Source organism: Myotis davidii, unplaced genomic scaffold (assembly GCF_000327345.1).
Source record: "Myotis davidii unplaced genomic scaffold, ASM32734v1 scaffold280, whole genome shotgun sequence".
NCBI classification, from domain to species: domain Eukaryota; kingdom Metazoa; phylum Chordata; class Mammalia; order Chiroptera; family Vespertilionidae; genus Myotis; species Myotis davidii.
Genome location: NW_006292026.1, coordinates 765,096 through 771,877, shown reverse-complemented (window position 1 = coordinate 771,877; position 6,782 = coordinate 765,096). Strand labels below are relative to the sequence as shown.

General features: G+C 37.2%; 1 long non-coding RNA gene across 1 annotated transcript in view; it reads left to right on the top strand.

The window, feature by feature from the left end:
- The window catches only part of LOC107183336, a 19,646-nt gene extending 16,163 nt beyond the window's left edge, over positions 1–3,483 (top strand). The window contains exon 3 of the long non-coding RNA XR_001514116.1: positions 3,420–3,483. This is a non-coding gene — a long non-coding RNA (uncharacterized LOC107183336). The remainder of the gene's footprint in view (positions 1–3,419) is intronic.
- The last annotated feature ends 3,299 nt before the right edge of the window (positions 3,484–6,782 follow it).

Genomic DNA, 6,782 nt, shown 5'->3' with positions numbered 1-6,782 from the left:
ATGGTGTATGGTCTTTTTTAATATATTGCTGGATCCGATTTGCTAATATCTTGTTAAGGATTTTATTATCTATGTTCATCAGGGATATTAGCCTGTAATTCTCTTTCTTTGCAGTGTCTTTATCTGGTTTTGGAATTAGGATAATCCTAGCCTCATGAAAAGAGCTTGGAAGTGTTCCTTCCTCTTGGATTTTTTGGAACAGTTTTTGGAGGATAGGTGTTAGTTCTAAAAGTCCCCTGTGAAGCCATATGGTCCAGGACTTTGGTTTGCTGGGCGTTATTTTTATTACTGCTCCAATTTCATTAGTTATTACTGGTCTATTCAGGTTTTCTGATTCTTCCTGATTGAGTTTTGGAAGAAAAAAATAATGGCAAAAAGAAGGGATATAATTAGACATATACTCCCCTTAAGGAAAAGAAATGCACAAGTATTAGATTGGACAAGGCTAAGAGCCATCTCAAGGTATAAATAAGGGTTAAGCAATATTTAAGAATTGATATGTGTGCAATATTTGACACTAAGATACTTATTACTTGAGTGCTGCCTATTATTTTGTGGAAAAAGAGATTTATTTGGGATACCCTATTATAGACTACTTGAGGCCTGGTGCATGAAATTCATGCATGGGAGGGGAGGTCCCCTCAGCCCAGCCTGCAGCCTCTCCAATCTGGGACCCCTTGCAGGATGTCCAACTGCCAGTTTAGGCCTGATCCTGGGGATCAGACCTAAACCAGCAGTCGGACATCCCTCTCACAATCCTGGACTGCTGGCTTAATTGCTCCCACCTGCCTGCCTACCTGGTTGCTCTCAACTGTCCCCCTCTGCTGGCCTGGTCAGCCCTAACTGCCCCCATGCTGGCCTAACTGCCCCCCCCCCCCAGCCTGGTCGTCCCCAACTGCCCCCCCCCACACACACCGACCTGGTTGCCTCTAACAACTGCCCCCCTGCTGGCCTGGTCACCCCTCACAGCCGCCCCCCACCTGCCTGGTCGCCCCACGCAGCCTGTTTGTTCAGTCATTTGGTCATCCCTCACTAACCCCCCTGCTGGCCTGATCGCCCCACACAGCCTGCTTGTTCAGTCATTTGGTTGTCCCTCATTAACCCCCCCTGCCAGCCTGGTCACAGGCAGCCATCTCTTGAGGGCATGAGTGTTAATTTGCATATTACCTCTTTATTATATAGGATTTCCCCACTTCTGCTATTAGGTAAGACTTCACAGCCTCCACTATTCACTGCCAAGAGTCCCTGAAGCATGTGGGTACCTGAGTAGACAGAAAAGCAAGCAAGATAACTGGTGAAGATGGGAGGGATATCATAGGAAAAGTAAAAATTGGAGAAAAGCTAGTGGTAATGATATTTATTGAAGCAGTAAACACAGACAATAGTACAGAAGGCCCTAATGTTTTCCTATTAAAAGATGAGCAAGATGGTTTACTTTAGAGCAAACAGATAAGGTGATTTTGATATTTGCTCTAATTAATGAGGGAGCTGTATTTGCTAGTAACTGAAAACAGAGATGACAAAGACATTGCAACTGATCAACAGTGGTTATGACCCATTTTATATTTTAGGGGAAAGGGGATAGAGAAAAGAACCGCATATCCCCCTATATAAGCCTCAATTATCAACCTACTATCCCATAATCTATACAGAGTGAGACAATAGTAAGTTTACAGTTTTGAGTACATGAAACAGTTCAATCTTGTATTATTATTTACTCATTATTGCACTTTTTTCCATATGAGCAACTGTAAACCTACTTTTGCCCCACTCTATATTTGTATAATGGAACCTATGCCTTTTCAAGAGAGGTTAACAATGATGCCACACGGATTGCAGAGATAAGATTTTCTCTGAAATTATCACCTTTACTATATCAAATTACTATATCAAAATCAAATACCGCACGACAATCTCCAAACTCTTAATCCAAGACTTAACTCCACAAGCATCATTTCAGTTCTTATTAAGCTCCTCTAATACAGGCAGGAGAAGTACAGAGTGGTTGTTTTAAAATAAATATGCCCTGTCCTAACCAGTTTAGCTCAGTGGATAGAGTGTCGCCCCGTGGACTGAAGGGTCCCAGGTTTGATTCTGGTCAAGGGCATGTACCTTGGTTGTGGGCTCTATCCCCCCAGATCTAATCTGTGCTGTGAATTGTACCTTCATTTTTTTCACTAAGACATTAGATTATTTTCTTCAATTATCTTTTCTTTTCAACCCTGTGTAAATTCCCCTACCACATTTCCTGCTTGACATCTTTTCTGCAGGATAATAACTCAATAAGATCACAAGACTTTAACACATGGTTCTGATCCTAAAAGACACACATAAAGCCATAGGCAGTAAGTAGTGGAAGTAGCTGGGTTCTGAGTCTCTCCGCACATGAGCTATAAGCAGGACAACCATGTTTCATAATTTCTAACTCCTGCATAAACCCAAGGGCTTGTCTCTTGAAGTTTACATGTGTTTTATTTCAAAATTGTGAACCAGAGAAACAGACAAAATAAAATTCATTTATCTAGCAATTCTCTTCTGAAGTTAAGACATTTAATATGAGTTGCTTTATATATTTTCCAAAGTAGCCATATGGCATTCTTATAATTAATCACATTTTACAAATATTAAAAATTAATCTCTCAAGCAGTACCATGTCAAAAATAAAAATTGCTTTCTATGGCATCTCAAAGCAACAGTGATGCCTCCCTTAGACATAAACTTCACACATTCTTATTTCAATAATTTTTACACCAAATTACAATTTTCAAACATATACCCCATTCCATGGATGTCACTTGAGTAGCTAGTCCAGCCATTAGAAACAGGTTCTAAATTGGGAAAAATCAATTTACTTTTAAACTATTCAAACCTGATTTACTGCGCAGTTTAGGAACCAGATTGGAGTTAAAATCCCAGCTTTGTAACCTTGCAAAAATTAATTTCTTTGGGCTTCAGTTTCCTTGTCTAAAAAAAAGGACTAATAGTATCTATTTCGTAAGAATGATGAGAGAATGAAAGAAGTAAGATATACAAAGTGTCTGGCAACTATATTGACAATTACCATTATGTTACTTCATAAGTAAATAGGTTGGATATAAGCTTTCATAACCTCTCTATAAATTAAGTAACTATTTCTTCCCTACATCAACTTGCAGAATATTATACTCTTATTAGGTAGCAAAAGGAATCCTATAGACTCAAAAAGTTCAAAAAAATTTTAAGTCTTCCCATACATTTCATTTCATATCTAATTTCTTCTACCTAAACAACCAAATTCAGAAACCTGTCCTCTTTTTTAAAAAATATTTTTTATTTATTTCAGAGAGGAAGAGATAGATAGAAACATCAATTATGAGAGAGAATCATTAATGTGCTGCCTCCTGCAAACTCCCTCACTGGGGATCAAGCCTGCAACCCAGGCTTGTGCTATGAGCAGCAATCAAACTATGACATCCTGATTCATAGGTCAACGCTCAACCACTGAGCCACACCAGGTGGGCCCTGTCCTGCTCTTAAATAATACTTTTAATTTTTTCAAAATAGTTGGGCTTAGCAATTAGTTTGCTATTTTTTAATTGTCTTTCCATTGATGAAATTGCAAAAAAAAAAAAAAAAAAAAAAAGGTCTCTTGGGGAATGTAGCCTTTCATGTCAGGTTTCTTAGCTTCTAAAAAAGCAGTTTCTATTAGCACATATGGTTTAGAGTTCTAAACAAAATGACAAATGGTGACCAGAGCAAACGTACACTGTCTGTGACATAGCTTTAACAATCTATTTTTAATGACCCTTTCATAAAATCATTTTAATGTTTTGCCTCCAAGTCCAGCAATAAAGGTCTTTTGAAGTATTCACCACTGTGTTCACCACTTTCATATGGTTCAAGAATTGATGGCAACTTTACTCAACATTGCACATGGTACATTAACAGCTGACAGATGTCAGTAAGACAAGACTACTCAAGCCCTTCTCCAACCATGAGGCTCCAACAAACTATTCCAAAAAATCCAAGAGAAAGGAACATTTCCAAGCTCTTTTCATGAGGCCAGCATTATCCTAATTCCAAAACCAGATAAAGACACTACAAAAAAAGAGAATTACAGGCCAATATCCCTGAAAAACATAGATGCTAAAATCCTGAACAAAATATTAGCAAATCAGATCCAGCAATATATTAAAAAGATCATACACCAGGACCAAGTGGGATTTAGTCCAGTGATGCAAGGTTGGTGCAATATTCGCAAATCAATAAATGTGATTCACCACATAAACAAACTGAAAGACAAAAACCATATGATCATATCAAGAGATGCAGCAAAAGCATTCAGCAAAATCCAACATCCATTTTTGATAAAAACCCTCAGCAAAGTAGGAATAGAGGGATCATACCTCAACATAATAAAGGCCATATATTGCAAACCCACAGCCAAAATCATCCTTAATGGGAAAAAAAAGTAAAAGCATTCCCCCTAAGAACAGGAACAAGACAGGGATGTCTGCTTTCACCACTATTACTCAACATAATACTAGAAGTCTTAGCCACAGCGTTCATATAAGAAGAAAACATGAAAGGCATCCAAATTGGAAAGGAGGAAGTAAAATTGTCACTATTTGCAGATGACACAGAAAACCTTAAAGAGTCCACCAAAAAATTACTAAATTTAGTAAATGAATTTGGCAATGTAGGAGAATACAAAATGAACACCCAGAAATTGAAGGCATTTTTATGCACCAATAATTAATTCTCAGAAAAAGTAACTAAAAATCAATACCATTTACCATTTCAAACAAAAATAAATACTTAGGAATAAACTTAATCAACAACATAAAAGTCCTCTACTCAGAAAACTACAGGATGATGAAAAAAGAGATAGAAGATATAAACAAATGGAAGAATATATTGTGTTCATGGATTGGTAGAATTAGCATCATTAAAATGCCATACTAGCCAAAGCAATCTATAGATTAAATGCAATCCCTATTAAAATACCAAAGGCATATTCCACAGACCTTTAACAAGTACTCCAAAAATTCATATGGAACCAAAAAAAAAAAAAATCCCAAATAGCCACAGCAATCTTGAGCAATAACAAAGTTGGAGGGATCACAATACCGGATATCGAGTTATACTACAAAGGCACTGTAATCAAAACAGCCTGATGGTGCTGGCACAAGAGACATATAGATCAACTGATCAGAAGAGAGAACCCAGAAACTGACCCAAACAATTAAGCTCAATTAATATTTGATAATGGAGGAAAGAGCATACAATGGAGTAAAGACAGTCTCCTCAATAAATGGTGATGGGATAATTGGACAAGTACTTGCACAAGAATGAAACTAGACCACCAACTTACACCATACACATGAATAAACTCAAAATGGATAAAATACTTAAATGTAAGTTGTGAAGCCATAAAAATCTCAGAAAAAAACATAGGCAGCAAAATATAAGATATTGTACCTAGCAGAATTTTCACAGATACACTAGTGCAAGAGAAACAAAGGAAAAAATAAACAAATGGGAGTATATCAAACTAAAAAAGCTTCTGCACAGCCAAAGAAACCAACATCAAATTGAAAAGGGAACCCACTGCATGGGAGATCATTTTTGCCAATGATACATCTGATAAGGGATTAATCTCCAAAATATATAAAGTACTCACACATATCCCACTTTCTTCCTCTCTGTAAAAAATCAATAAAATATATTTTAAAAAACCAACATGGTCAGAGGACTTAAATACTTCTTTATAGAGGAGATAAAAAAGGTCAATAGACATGAAAAAATGCTCAACATCACTAATTATCAGAGAGATGCAAATTGAAAGGACAGTGAGGTACCATGTCACACCTGTCAGAATGGCTACCATCAATACTTCAACAAACAGTAAGGTGAGGATATGGAGAAAAAGGTACCCTACTACACTACTAGTGGGAATGCAGACTGGTGCAACCACTATGGAAAACAGTGTGGAATTTCCTTTACAAAAATTCAAAATGGAGCTGCCATTGGACCCATTGATCCCACTTCCAGGAATATATCCTAAGAAGCCTTAAACACCAATTAGAAAGGACATATACACCTCTATATTCATAGCAGATAAATTTACAATTGCTATGATTTGGAAACAGCCGAAGTGTCCATCAGTAGATGGATTAAAAACCTGTGGTATATTTACACAATGGAATACTATTCAGCTGTAAAATATGAAGGATCTATCACTTTTTAAGACAGCATGAAGGGACCTGGAGAGTATTATGCTAAGTGAAATAAGCCAGTCAGAAAAGGACAAGTATCATAAGTTCTCACTTATATATGGAATCCAATAAAATAAACTGGAAAACAAAACAGATCAAGACACAGTGAAACATGCAACAGACTGATGTAATTCAGAAGGGGTGGTGAAAATGGGAGGAGACTAAACAAAGAACTGATATGCATTAATTCAGAGCCCATGGACAAACAATAGTGCAGGAAGGCCTAGGGACAGGTGGGGATGGGAGTAAAGTGAAGAGGATCAAAGGGGGGGGATGGATATTTATAACACTTTAAACAATAAAGTTTTTTAAAAATCTATTTTTCACTACACTTTATTAAAATCATTTTAAGGTTCTGCCTCTCAGTCCAGCAATGAAGGTCTTTTGTTGCCTTGTAAGTGTTCATCTGTCTGTCACTGTGTTCACCATTTTGCACATGGGTCGAGAGTTGATGGCAACTTTACCCATCATCGCATATGGTACATTAATAATTGGCAGCTGTCAGTAAAACAAGACTACTCAAGC